The sequence below is a fragment of the Balaenoptera acutorostrata genome, chromosome 20 (assembly GCF_949987535.1).
Source record: "Balaenoptera acutorostrata chromosome 20, mBalAcu1.1, whole genome shotgun sequence".
NCBI lineage: Eukaryota > Metazoa > Chordata > Mammalia > Artiodactyla > Balaenopteridae > Balaenoptera > Balaenoptera acutorostrata.
Window position 1 is genome coordinate 10048640 of NC_080083.1, and position 14764 is coordinate 10063403.

Sequence of the window (14764 nt, forward strand, 5' to 3'; positions counted from 1 at the left end):
GTATGGTGTTAGGGAATATTCTAATTTCATTCTTTTACATGTAGCTGTCCAGTTTTCCCAGCACCACTTATTGAAGAGACTGTCTTTTCTCTATTGTATGTCCTTGCCTCCTTTGTCATAGATTAGCTGACCACAGCTGCCTGGGTTTATCTCTGGGCTTTCTATCCTGTTCCATTGATCTATATTTCTGTTTTTGTGCCAGTACCATATTGTCTTGATTACTGTAGCTTTGTAGTATAGTCTGAGGTCAGGGAGTCTGATTCCTCCAGCTCCATTTTTTTCCCTCAATACCGCTTTGGCTACTCAGGGTTTTTGTGTCTCCATACAAATTTTAAGATTTTTTGTTCTTCTTCTGTAAAAAATGCCATTGGTAATTTGATAGGGATTGCATTGAATCTATAGGTTGCTTTGGGTAGTATAGTTATTTTCACAATATTGATTCTTCCAATCCAAGAACATGGTATATCTCTCCATCTGTTGGTATCATCTTTAATTTCTTTCATCAGTGTCTTATAGTTTTCTGCATACAGGTCTTTTGTCTCCCTAGGTAGGTTTATTCCTAGGTATTTTATTCTTTTTGTTGCAATGGTAAATGGGAGTGTTTCCTTAATTTCTCTTTCGGATTTTTCATCATTAGTGTATAGGAATGCAGGAGATTTCTGTGCATTAATTTTGTATCCTGCAACTTTACCAAATTCATTGATTAGCTCCACTAGTTTTCTGCTGGTATCTTTAGGATTCTCTATGTATAGTATCAGGTCATCTGCAAACAGTGACAGTTTTACTTCTTCTTTTCCAATTTGGATTCCTTTTATTTCTTTTTCTTCTCTGATTGCCATGGCTAGGACTTCCAAAACTATGTTGAATAATAGTGGTGAGAGTGGACATCCTTGTCTCGTTCCTGATCTTAGAGGAAATGCTCTCAGTTTTTCACCATTGAGAATGATGTTTGCTGTGGGTTTGTCGTATGTGGCCTTTATTATGTTAAGGTAGGTTCCCTCTATACCCACTTTCTGGAGTGTTTTTATCATAAATGGGTGTTGAATTTTGTCAAAAGCCTTTTCTGCATCTATTGAGATGATCATCTGGTTTTTATTCTTCAATTTGTTAATATGGTGTATCACATTGATTGATTTGCATATACTGAAGAATCCTTGCATCCCTGAGATAAATCCCACTTGATCGTGGTGTATGATCCTTTTAATGTGTTGTTGGATTCTGTTTGCTAGTATTTTGTTGAGGATTTTTGCATCTATATTTATCAGTGATATTGGTCTGTAATTTTCTTTTTTTGTAGTATCTTTGTCTGGTTTTGGTATCAGGGTGATGGTGGCTTCGTAAAATGAGTTTGGGAGTGTTTCTTCCTCTGCAAGTTTTTGGAAGAGTTTGAGAAGGATGCGTGTTAGCTCTTCTCTAAATGTTTGTTAGAATTTACCTGTGAAGCCATCTGGTCCTGGACTTACATTTGTTGGAAGATTTTTAATCACAGTTTCTATTTCATGACTTGTGATTGGTCTGTTCATATTTTCTATTTCTTCCTGGTTCAGTCTTGGAAGGTTATACCTTCCTGAGAATTTGTCCATTTCTTCCAGGTTGTCCATTTTATTGGCATAGAGTTGCTTGTAGTAGTCTCTTAGGATGATTTGTATTTCTGCGGTGTCTATTGTAACTTCTCCTTTTTCATTTCTAATTTTATTGATTTGAGTCCTCTCCCTCTTTTTCTTGATGAGTCTGGCTAATGGCTTATCAATTTTGTTTATCTTCTCAAAGAACCAGCTTTTAGTTTTATTGATCTTTGCAATTGTTTTCTTTGTTTCTATTTCATTTATTTCTGCTCTGATCTTTATGATTTCATTCCTTCTGCTAACTTTGGGCTTTGTTTGTTCTTCTTTCTCTAGTTCCTTTAGGTGTAAGGTTAGATTGTTTATTTGAGATGTTTCTTGTTTCTTGAGGTAGGCTTGTATTGCTATAAACTTCCCTGTTAGAACTGCTTTTGCTGCATCCCATAGGTTTTGAATCGTCGTGTTTTCATTGTCATTTGTCTCTAGGTATTTTTTGATTTCCTCTTTGATATCTTCAGTGGTCTCTTGGTTATTTAGTAGCGTGTTGTTTAGCCTCCAAGTGTTTGTATTTTTTACGTTTTTTTCCCTGTAATTGATTTTTAATCTCATAGCGTTGTGGTCAGAAAAGATGCTTGATATGATTTCAATTTTCTTAAATTTACTGAGGCTTGATTTGTGACCCAAGATGTGATCTATCCTGGAGAATGTTCCGTGCGCACTTGAGAAGAAAGTGTAATCTGCTGTTTTTGGATGGAATGTCCTATAAATATCAATTAAATCTATCTGGTCTATTGTGTCCTTTAAAGCTTGGGTTTCCTTATTAATTTTCTGTTTGGATTATCTGTCCATTGGTGTAAGTGAGGTGTTAAAGTCCCCCACTATTATTGTGTTACTGTGGATGTCCTCTTTTATAGCTGTTAGCAAGTTGCCTTATGTATTGAGGTGCTCCTATGTTGGGTGCATATATGTTTATAATTGTTATATCTTCTTCTTGGCTTGATCCCTTGATCATTATGTAGTGTCCTTCCTTGTCTCTTGTAACATTCTTTATTTTAAAATCTATTTTATCTGATATGAGTATTGCTACTCCAGCTTTCTTTTGATTTCCATTTGCATGGAATATCTTTTTCCATCCCCTCACTTTCAGTCTGTATGTGTCCCTAGGTCTGAAGTGGGTCTCTTGTAGACAGCATATATATGGGTCTTGTTTTTGTATCCATTCAGCAAGCCTGTGTCTTTTGGTTGGAGCACTTAATCCATTCCCTTTTAAGGTAATTATCAATATGTATGTTCCTATGACCATTTTCTTAATTGTTTTGGGTTTGTTTGTGTAGGTCCTTTTCTCCTCTTGTGTTTCCCACTTAGAGAAGTTCCTTTAGCATTTGTTGTAGGGCTGGTTTGGTGGTGCTGAATTCTTTTAGCTTTTGCTCATCTGTAAAGCTTTTGATTTCTTCATCGAATCTGAATGAGATCCTTGCCGGGTAGAGTAATCTTGGTTGTAGGTTCTTCCCTTTCATCACTTTAAGTATATCATGCCACTCCCTTCTGGCTTGTAGAGTTTCTGCTGAGAAATCAGCTGTTAACCTTATGGGAGTTCCCTTGTATGTTATTTGTCGTTTTTCCCTTGCTGCTTTCAATAATTTTTCTTTGTCTTTAATTTTTGCCAGTTTGATTACTATGTGTCTTGGTGTGTTTCTCCTTGGGTTTATCCTGTATGGGACTGTCTGCGCTTCCTGGACTTGGGTGGCTATTTCCTTTCCCATGTTAGGGAAGTTTTCAACTATAATCTCTTCAAATATTTTCTCTGGTCCTTTCTCTCTCTCTTCTCCTTCTGGGACCCCTATAATGCGAATGTTGTTGCGTTTAATGTTGTCCCAGAGGTCTCTTAGGCTGTCTTCATTTCTTTTCATTCTTTTTTCTTTATTCTCTTCTGCAACAGTGAATTCCACCATTCTGTCTTCCAGGTCACTTATCCGTTCTTCTGCCTCAGTTATTCTGCTATTGACTCCTTCTAGTGTATTTTTCATTTCAGCTATTGTATTGTTCATCTCTGTTTGTTTGTTCTTTAATTCTTCTAGGTCTTTGTTAAACACTTCTTGAATCTTCTCGATCTTTGCCTCCATTCTTATTCCGAGGTCCTGGATCATCTTCACTATCATTATTCTGAATTCTTTTTCTGGAAGGTTGCCTATCTCCACTTCATTTAGTTGTTTTTCTGGGGTTTTTTCTTGTTCCTTCATCTGGTACATAGCCCTCTGCCTTTTCATCTTGTCTATCTTTCTGTGAATGTGGTTTTTGTTCCACAGGCTGCAGGACTGTAGTTCTTCTTGCTTCTGCTGTCTGCCCTCTCCCTGCTTTTTGAATAGGAATGAGTATGTTATCCTATGCCTAGCCCACCACTGTATGGTGGGGGAGCGAGGCAGATGACTTTCTCTTTAGTTCACAGGTCTTCAGAAGAAGAGGAATTTCACTGGAGAAACTGTACTTAAGAATATATACTTGAGGGACTTCCCTGGTGACGCAGTGGTTAAGAATCTGCCTGCCAGTGCAGGGGACACAGGTTCGATCCCTGGTCCGGGAAGATCCCAAATGCCACGGAGCAACTAAGCCTGTGTGCCACAACTACTGAGCCTGTGCTCTACAGCCCGTGTGCCACAACTACTGAGCCTGTGTGCCACAACTACTGAAACCCCTGCGCCTAGGGCCTGTGCTCCGCAACAAGAGAAACCCCCAAAATGAGAAGCCCATGCACCACAATGAAGAGTAGCCCCCGCTTGCCACAACTAGAGAAAGCCCATGCACAGCAATGAAGACCCAACGCAGCCAAAAATTAAAAAATAAATACATAAATTTATTAAAAATAAAATAGAGTATATACTTGAGAAACCTCATCTATACCTGGACCTGATTTAGCTGATGAAATTCTGGACTTCAGGCTGATGCTATAATGGGATTAGACTTTGGGGTGCCCTGACAGGGGATGAGTGTATTTGGCATGTGTAAGGAATATGAATCATTGGGGGCCAGAGGGCATACAGTGGTAGCCAGTCTCCAGAACAGTCCCCAGGGACCCACAACTCATGGTATTCATGCCCTTGCATAGTCTCCTCCCAAACTGTATCAAGGTTGGTCTTTGTAACCAATAGACTATGGCAGAAGTGATGGTATATGACTTCTGAAGCTAAAAGACATCTCCCTCTCTCTCTCCCCTTCTCTCCTTCTCTCTGTGTCTCTTCAGCTGCTTTTCTGGGAGAAGTCAGCTGTTATGTCATGAGGACAATTAAGAAACTCTGTAGGACTTCCCTGGTGGCGCAGTGGTTAAGAATCCGCCTGCCAATGCAGGGCACACAATTTAGAGCCCTGGTCTGTGAAGATCCCACATGCCACAGAACGGCTAAGCCTGTACGCCATAACTGCTGAGCCTGTGCTCTAGAGCCCACGAGCCACAACTACTGAAGCCCGCACGCCTAGAGCCTGTGCTCCGCAACAAGAGAAGCCACCGCAATGAGAAGCCCGCGCACCACAATGAAAAGTAGCTCCCACTCACCGCAACTAGAGGAAACCTGAAGACCCAACGCAGCCAAAAATAAATAAATAAATAAATAAATAAATTTATTTATTTAAAAAAAAAAAGAAAAGAAACTCTATGGAGCACTCCACATGGCAATAAACTGAGCTCTCCTGCCACAAGCCAGTGAAAAACAGACCTCCAGCCAAGAGCCATGTGAGTGAGTTCCTCCAGCCCCAGTTAAGCCTTAAGATGACTACAGCCCCAGCCAACACCTTGACTGAAACCTCATGAGAGACCTGAGCTAGAACCACCTGACTCTCAGAAATTGTATGAGGTAATAAGTGTTTGTTGCCCTAAGCCACTGAGGTAATGATAATGTAGCAATAAATAACTCATATGGTCCACATACTTATTTTCTGAATCCCCAAACTCATAAGCTTATGTAAAGCCAGAAAGTATTCATGATGAACTGACCACTTACAAAATTAGTCCTTACTCATATACATTCCTCCCTTATTAGCACCAGCTACCAACCTTGCCCATCTAGTTGGCTGCAGAGTGAAACTCCAAGTGTTGAAAAAGATAGAAGACTGAACCAAGTCCATGGAAGTGCTATTAGAAAACTGATCAATCAGCAAAGCAATTAACAAATAACATTGATGTAGTAAGAAGGGCCACCCATGTGAGATATTTCAGACAGGGGCTAAGCAGGGTTTTAGGGCAAACAGTCAGTAGGTGACCCGTTGGCTGCAATCAAAGGTACAGGCATGGCTTGTCTTTTCCCACAGCCATCATCTATGCACAGGAGTCATTCCCTATCCCTTTACGTCCAGGCTTTTGGAACTCAAAACTCCAAAACTGAGGCTCCAGTATAGTAGGGCCAGCTGAAATTGTGGAAGGAAGTATAAGGACCTTAACATATGTTAACAGTGTATTTTACAAGTGTTATTCCATCAAAGTGGGACCCAGCTGTGTAATTTTTAAAAAAATATCCTCAAGGTTTTTGTTTATCTATTTATTTTATTATTTATTTATTTATTTTTAGCTGCATGGGGTCTTTGTTGCTGCATGCGGGCTTTTCTCTAGTTGCGACGAGCGGGGGCTACTCTTCGTTGCGGCACGCAGGCTTCTCATTTTGGGGGCTTCTATTGTTGCGGAGCATGGGCTCTCGGCTCACGGGCTTCAGTAGTTGTGGCATGTGGGCTTCAGTAGTTGTGGCTTGCGGGCTCTAGAGTGCAGGCTCAGTAGTTGTAGTGCACGGGCTTAGTTGCTCTGCAGCATGTGCGATCTTCCCAGACCAGGGCTCTAACCCGTGCCGCTGCATTTGCAGGAGGATTCTTAACCACTGAGCCACCAGGGAAGTCCCCCAGCTGTGTAATTTAATTCATTATAAATATTGCTCCTAACTGTCGTGGGAGAAATGTAGCAGGATATGGGAGGGCAAAGAGATTGCTGAATGCTCTGTGCTGCATGATGTGTTTCCTCCATTAAACCTTCTGGACCTTTCATAAATGTTATGAAATATTTGATGTGATGTGATCTGATGTGAACCGAATTTTGCATCTAAGTTTATTCAATGACCATTCAGAGACACAATGTTGGGAGCTGGGATTAGAGGCCAGAGTTATAGTGAGACTACTAGTCTGAAGACTTCCACAGAAATTTGTGGAACCTTGTGGATTTCTCTAGGCCATGAAAATTTGCATTCCCACCAGTGGGGAAATAAACAAAGATCGCCCATATGAGAGCAAACAGAGGTTGTTTACTCAGAGCTTACTATATGGCAAGGGAGTCAGCCAGTATCACTTGTGTTTGGCAGGCGGGGTAGCTCAAAAGCTTTACAATGGAAAAAAGGGATGGCTTCAGGTATTTCCTGATTGGAGGCTGTTGGCCTTGCAAAGGCTGTAGGCCCGAGCTAACTAGAAGTGGGGCGTCCTATGTGATTGGTTAAGGGAGCCCGTATATCTTTCTCTGGTTGGTCCTAAATTGGAAGCAGGGGCAAAAATTAGGGAAGCTGGCGGTTATTGACCAAGTCCTGACCGTTTGGGGCCAACTACTGCAGAGGTTGTGGGTTGGCTTTCTAGACTGGTTGCTTCACAGGTGTGGTTTAACATCTCTGGCTGGTTGCTCCAGTGGTTGTAGGTCATGGCTCTGTTTCTTTATATGATTCTGGCCATTGTCCTTTTGTAGATTCAGCCTCTCACTAGCAATGTATGAGAGTTCCAGTTGCTGTGCATCTTTGCCAGTACAGCTTCGGGGAGACGGGGTGACTTGTGGCGGGGGAGTGTTGGCCATTCTAGTAGGTGTATAGAAGTATGCCATTGTGCTTTTAATTTACATTTTGCTAATGATTAATTATAATGAGCATCTGTTCATGTCCTTATTTGACACTTGTATATCTTTTTTGGGGAAGTATCTTTTCAAACTATTGCCCATTTTTTTTAAAATTATTTATTTATTTATTTATTTTTTGGCTGTGTTGGGTCTTCGTTTCTGTGCGAGGGCTTCCTCTAGTTGTGGCAAACGGGGGCCACTCTTCATCGCGGTGCGCGGGCCTCTCACTATCACGGCCTCTCTTGTTGCGAAGCACAGGCTCCAGACGCGCAGGCTCAGTAGTTGTGGCGCACGGGCTTAGTTGCTCTGCGGCATGTGGGATCTTCCCAGACCAGGGCTCGAACCCGTGTCCCCTGCATTGGCAGGCAGATTCTCAACCACTGCACCACCAGGGAAGCCCTATTGCCCATTTTTTATTGAGTTTCTTGTTTTCTCATTGTTGTTTTGGGAGTAATTTATGTATTCTAGATATAAGACCTTTTAAGGTATGTGATTTGCAAATACTTTCTCCCAACAAGGTCTCAGGAAGTGAGGATGTCTTTTCATCTCTTAACAGTGTTTTCAGCAGAGAAGAAGTTTTTAATTATGAGGAGGTAAACTTTTTTTTTCTCTTTTACAGATTGTGTTTGCCTGTGCCTAACAAAAGGTCATAAAGATTCTCTCCTATGTTTTCTTCTGGAAGTTTTACTCTTTCATTTTTTTTTTTTTTTTTGGCCACACCACGTGGCTTGCAGGATCTTAGTTCTTGACCCGGGATTGAACCTGGGCCCATGGCAGTGAAAGTGCCAAGTCCTAAGCACTGGACCACCAGGGAATTCCTATTTTTTCACATTTTATATTTAGGTCTGTGATCTATTCCAAGTTAATTTTTGTATGAAGTGTGAGGAATGGGCCAAGGTTGATTTTTTTTTTTTTTTTTTTACCTGTGGATTGCATATGGAAATGGTGTTCCAGCACCTCTTCTTGAAAAGTATTTTTTTTCTCAATTGAATTGCCTTTGCATCTTTGCCAAAACTCAGCTAACCATATTTGTGTCTATTTTTGGACAACCTATTTTATTCTATGATTTTATCTTTCGGCCAATACCACACTGACTTGATTACTGCAGCTTAATAGAAAGTCTTGAAATCAAGTAGCATGAGTCTTGAAACTTTGTTCTTCATTCCCAAAACTGTTTTAGCTATTCTATTTCCTTTTTCCTTTTGCTATACATTGTAGAATCTGCTTATTGATACTGACAAAAATTACTAACAAAAATTTCTGCTGTTTTTTAAAATTGGGATTGCATGAATCTATAGATATATTGAGGAGAATTGATATTTAACATTATTGAGTCTTCCAATCCATGAACAAAGTATATCTCTCCATTTATTTGGTCTGCTTTGATTTCTTTCATTAGTATTCTATAGATTCCAGCATAGAGATCATGTACATATTTTGTTAGATTTATACCTACTAAGTATTTCTTTTTTCTGGTGTGGTTGCAAATTGTTCTTTCTTTTTTTTTTTTATTTATTTTTATATTTATGGCTGTGTTGGGTCTTCGTTTCTGTGCGAGGGCTTTCTCCATTTGCGGCAAGTGGGGGCCACTCTTCATCACGGTGCACGGGCCTCTCACTGTCGCGGCCTCTCTCGTTGCGGAGCACAGGCTCCAGACGCGCAGGCTCAGGAATTGTGGCTCACGGGCCTAGTCGCTGCGTGGCATATGGGATCTTCCCAGACCAGGGCTCGAACCCGTGTCCCCTGCATTGGCAGGCAGATTCTCAACCACTGCGCCACCTGGGAAGCCCGCAAATTGTTCTTTCTTATTTCACATTCCAATTGTTCATTGCTACTATATAGACATACAATTAACTTTTGTATATTGATCATGCATCGTGCAGTCTTGAAAGGCATACTTATTAGTTGCAGGAGCTTTTTTGTAGATTCTTTGAATTTTCTATGTAGATAATCATATCGAATGGAAATGAGGACAATTTTATTTCTTCCTTTCCAATCAGTGTATCTTTTATTTATTTTCTTGCATTGTTGCACTGGCTAAAACTTCCAGTGATGTTGAATACGAGCAGTGAGAATGGACAACTTTCACTTGTGCCTGATGTTGGGGAAAAGCATTCAGTATTTCATGATTAAATATGATGTTAGTTGTAGGTTTTCAACTTCATCAGGTTGAGGAAGTTCCCTTCTATTCATATTTTGCTGATTGTTATCATGAATGGATATCGTCACATGCCTTTTCTTCATGTATTGAGATGATCACATGAATTTTTTTCTTTACTCTTAAGATGGTAAATTTCATTGATTGATTTTCAACTGTATATACCAGCCTTGCATTCCCAGGATGAACTCCTCTTGGATGTGATTATTACATTTTTTACATGCTGCTGAATTCGATTTGATAATGTATTGTTACAGATTTTCCCCTCTGTGTTCATGGGGGACATTGGTTTGCAGTTTTTCTTTCTTGTTATGTCTTTGAAACTGAGGGCAATCATCAGTTAGATCCATTAAACTTGTAAACTGCCTTCACTGATCAGGCTCACTTTAATTGTTTTTGCAAAAATTTGCATGTCCTCCAAGCATCACGTAGCCTAAACAATAAGGTGTTTGCCCAAGTTGTTTTTTCAGAAACTTGGAGTCAGCTGTGTCCAGTTCCAGCTTGAGCTAGTTAAGACTGATTGGAACTACCGATCCCCTACCTGGGCATGTGCGAATGTCCGATAACCTTTTGAAGTCAGAGGGCCAGGAGCTCCACCCTGAGAACATGCTGTCGCTGCCACTTTCTGGACATGGGTCCCATGAAGAAGCATGTAGGTTCATTGCACCTGCGCAGAACAATTGTTTCACCTTTTTGTTAGCTCCAATCACCTTTCTCCATGCTCCCCATGCTCCCCACCCACCAGCTTTATCCTATAAATACCCTGAGCCTCTTGCATTCAGGGAGGCGGGTTTGAGATTTGTTCTCTTCGTTTGGCTGCCCTGTGAATAAGTCCTTCCTCTGCTGCAAACCTCGGCATCTCAGTGTTTGGCTTGCTGTGCGTCGGAGAACGAACCTGGTTCAACATCTTTACCTGGCTTCAGTAATACGGTAAGGCTGGCCTCATCAAATGAAAGGGGAAGTATTCTCCCCTCTTCTGTTTTCCAAAGATATTGTGTAGAACTGGTATTATTTCTCCCCCAAAATGTTTGGTAGCAGAACTGTCTGTACCTGGAGTTTTTGTTGTTGGAAGGTTTTTAACTATAAATTCAATTTCTTTGATATATGTAATATTGTGATTTTTAATAAGAAATATGTATTTGGTCTTCATCCCCATTTCTGGCACAGAGCTTCTAGAACGCTTGGAATTTCCTAAGTGATGAGAGCAATAAGGTGTTTTTTGCTATGTTAATAAGGTGACTTTTTTGGATAGCACCTAAGGATGGGAGCTGGTCGCTGGAGAAGCTGACTATGTAATTAGAGTGTTGGAATTTCCATCCAACTCACCTGACCTCTGGGGAGGGGAGAGGGGCTGGAGGTTGGATCAATCACCAAAGGCTAATGATTTAATCGACTGTGGCTGTTACCAAGCCAAACTTTGCTCACCTGTGTGCAATAAAGCCAGTCCACTGACACCAGGTTGTGGTGAAGGAAAGTGCAGCATTTATTGTTAAGGCCAAACAAGGAGTCCAGGCCACTAATTCTCAAAAGACCCAAACTCCCTGTTGGATTTCAGGGAAGGGTTTTTAAAGATAGGGTAAAGGAGAGGGTTGTGAGATGCATGATCAACTCATGGACACTCTTCTGACTGGTTGGTGGTGAGGTAATTGGGAGTCAACATCATTAAGCTTCTGGTTCCAACCTGTCTGAGGTCTGTGTGCTTGTGGTCAGCGTGCAGTTAACTTCTTCCACCTGGTGGGGGTTTCAGTATCTGCAAAACGGCTCAAGGATATGCCTCAGAATACTGTCTATCCCTTGAGGAGGTACTAAAGGTCCTTGACTTTGTTTAATGGGTAAACTATTATTATTTTGTCTTGCTTAACTGTTTTCCTCTGTCTCTGCATTTTCTCACGTCTGATTAAATTTGTTCTTTGGAACTCAGGTAAGGCCTAGGCAGCTAAAGATTTTCTACAAACAAGAGGCAGGTGGAGGACATGGTGGGGGGGGGCGGAATCTGTCATGGGAAGACCCCATAAGGTCCTGCTCAGTCACAGTCCCCCCTTTTCTTTGATCCTCCTCAATCTTGAGGGAGAACATGTGTGGGACAAGAAAAGGAATAAAGTTTTGGATAGAGAGGCTAATCATAAACTCGGCAGAGGAACTTGGTTTTAGGGGGACTCAGTCTCATGACTATGTAATGAAGCCTCCATAAAAACCCAAAAGGATCGAGAGAGCTTCCGGGTTAGTGAACACATAGAGATTTGGGGAGAGTGGTACATTCAGAGGGAGCCTGGAAGCTCTGAGCCCTTTCCCCATACCTTCCCCTATGCATCTCTTCTAGCTGGCTGTTCCTGAGTAATGTCCCTTTACAATAAACCAGTGGTCTAGTAAGTAAAATGTTTCTCTGAGTTCTATGAGCCTCTCTAGCAAGTTAATTGAATCCAAGGAGGGCGTCGTTGGAACCTCCCATCTATAGCCAGTTGGTTAGAAGCACAATTGATAACCTGGACTTGCAACTGGCATCTGAAGTGTGTGTGTGTGGGTAGGTGGGTAAGTGTGTGCACACATGTGTGCATGGGGGCGGGGGTGGGGTGCATGGGGGCAAGGGGGTACGTGGGGAGAGGCAGTCTTGTAAGACTGAACTTTCGGGACTTCCCTAGTGGTCCAGTGGTTAGGACTCCACACTTTCACTGCCATAGGCCTGGGTTTGATCCCTGGTCAGGGAACTAAGATCCCACAAGTGTGGCCAAAAAAAAAAAAAAAAAAAAGACTGAACTCTTAACATGTGGGATCTGATGCTATCTCCAGGTAGATAGTGTCAGAATTGTATTGAATTTTAGGACACCCAGCTAGTGTCGGAGAATTGTCGATATGGAAAAACCCTCCCACCCCCATGCTGGAATTGGGTCCAGAACCCTCTTTAATATAGAACTATTCAAGTTATCTATTTCTTCTTGAGTTTTGGTAGTTCAAGTCTTTCAAGTAGTTAGTCCATTTCATCTGAGTTGTCAAATACATGGTATAATTGTTCATAATATTCCTTTATTATCCTTTTAATGTGAGTAGAGTCTATAGTGATCTCTCCATTTCCATTTCTGATATTGGCAGTTTGTCACTTGTCTCTTTTTCTTGGTCATGACGAGAGGTTTGTTGATTTATTGATCTTTGCAAAGAACCAGCTCTTGGTTTCACTGATTTTTTTTTTTCTATTTTTGATTTCACTGATTTCTGCTCTTTATTATTTCCTTCCTTCTGCTTGTTTTGGGTTTAATTTGCTCTTTTTCATTTTCTAAATGCAAAGCTAGATTTTTTTAAATTTGAGAGCTTTCATCTTTTCTAATATAAGTATTTAATGCTACAATTTCCCTTCAGGCACTTGTGACCTGGAGCCGTGAGACTCAATTGTGCCCACCTCTACCCAACCTTGTGTTCAGTGATGTCACCTTGAAATCAGCTGGAGTGGGAGTATTTACACCACAGAAGTCAGAAATACTATGCAGTAGGGCGTCTTTCCCCTTCCAGAGAGCCTATTATTAAACAGTTACTAGCAACCAATGCCGCTAAGCACTGCTCTAATGCCTCATAGAGGTTTTGATATGTTGTATTTTTGTTTCTTTTATTTTCTAATTTCCACTGAGATAGTTTTCCTGACTCAGGAACAATTTACAAGTGTGTTTTAATTTCCAAATATTTGGGGGATTTTTCAGATATCTTTCTGTTACAGATTTCTAGTTTAATTCCATTATGGTCAGAGACATGCTTTGTATGATTTTCAATTATTTTAAATTTGTTAAGGTTTCTTGCATGGCCCAAAATATAATCCGTCTTGGTGAATTTTCAGTGTGTACATGGAAAGTGTTGTTCTGATGCTGTTCTGATGCCTAATTGGCGTGTTCTATAAATGTCAATTAGGTCAAGTTGGTTAATGGTGTTGTTCAGGTCTTCTGTATCCTTGCTGACTTTCTGTGTTCTCCTGATTTGTGTGTTCTGTTGATTATGGAGAGGGGAGTAGGTGAAATTTCCAAGTATAATTGTCGATTTGTCCATTTATCCTTTCAGTTGTATCAGTTTTCTCTTCACTGTATTTTGCATCCTTGTTCTTAGGTGCATATACATTTAGGATTGTTACGAATTCTTTTTTTTTTTTTTATTTTTATTATTATTATTTTTAACATATTTCCATACAAATACAAATATAAGATTTTTAGAAATTTCATGTAATGTCTGAAACATTTATATTAACATATTTCCATACAAATAACCCAATGAAAGTTTAGTATTAGTTGTTTTGTTTGTTTTTTTATACTGCAGTTTCTTATTAGGCATCAGTTTTATACACATCAGTGTATACATGTCAATCCCAATCGCCCAATTCAGCACACCACCATCCCCACCTCACCGCAGTTTTCCCCCCTTGGTGTCCATATGTCCATTCTCTACATCTGTGTCTCAACTTCTGCCCTGCAAACTGGCTCATCTGTACCATTTTTCTAGGTTCCACATACATGCATTAATATACGATATTTGTTTTTCTCTTTCTGACTTACTTCACTCTGTATGACAGTCTCTAGATCCATCCACGTCTCAACAAATGACTCAATTTCGTTCCTTTTTATGGCTGAGTAATATTCCATTGTATATATGTACCACAACTTCTTTATCCATTCGTCTGTTGATGGGCATTTAGGTTGCTTCCATGACCTGGCTATTGTAAATAGTGCTGCAATGAACATTCGGGTGCATGTGTCTTTTTGAATTATGGTTTTCTCTGGGTATATGCCCAGTAGTGGGATTGCTGGGTCCTATGGTAATTCTATTTTTAGTTTTTTAAGGAACCTCCATATTGTTCTCCATAGTGGCTGTATCAATTTACATTCCCACCAACAGTGCAAGAGGGTTCCCTTTTCTCCACACCCTCTCCAGCATTTGTTGTTTGTAGATTTTCTGATGATGCCCATTCTAACAGGAGTGAGGTGATACCTCATTGTAGTTTTGATTTGCATTTCTCTAATAATTAGTGATGTTGAGCATCTTTTCATGTGCTTCGTGGCCGTCTGTATGTCTTCTTTGGAGAAATGTCTATTTAGGTCTTCTGCCCATTTTTGGATTGGGGTGTTTGTTTCTTTGATATTGAGCTGAATGAGCTGTTTATATATTTTGGAGATTATTCCTTTGTCCGTTGATTCATTTGCAAATATTTTCTCCCATTCTGAGGGTTGT

At 40.4% G+C, this 14764-nt stretch overlaps 1 long non-coding RNA gene across 4 annotated transcripts in view; it reads left to right on the top strand.

The window, feature by feature from the left end:
- The window catches only part of LOC103006516 (uncharacterized), a 155094-nt gene that overhangs the window by 107069 nt on the left and 33261 nt on the right, over positions 1-14764 (top strand). The window contains exon 5 of one of the 4 annotated variants that reach the window (XR_449683.3): positions 4801-5407. The exons of the other annotated variants lie outside the window; for them this stretch is intronic. This is a non-coding gene — a long non-coding RNA (uncharacterized LOC103006516). The remainder of the gene's footprint in view (positions 1-4800; positions 5408-14764) is intronic. 4 annotated transcript variants of the gene reach the window in all.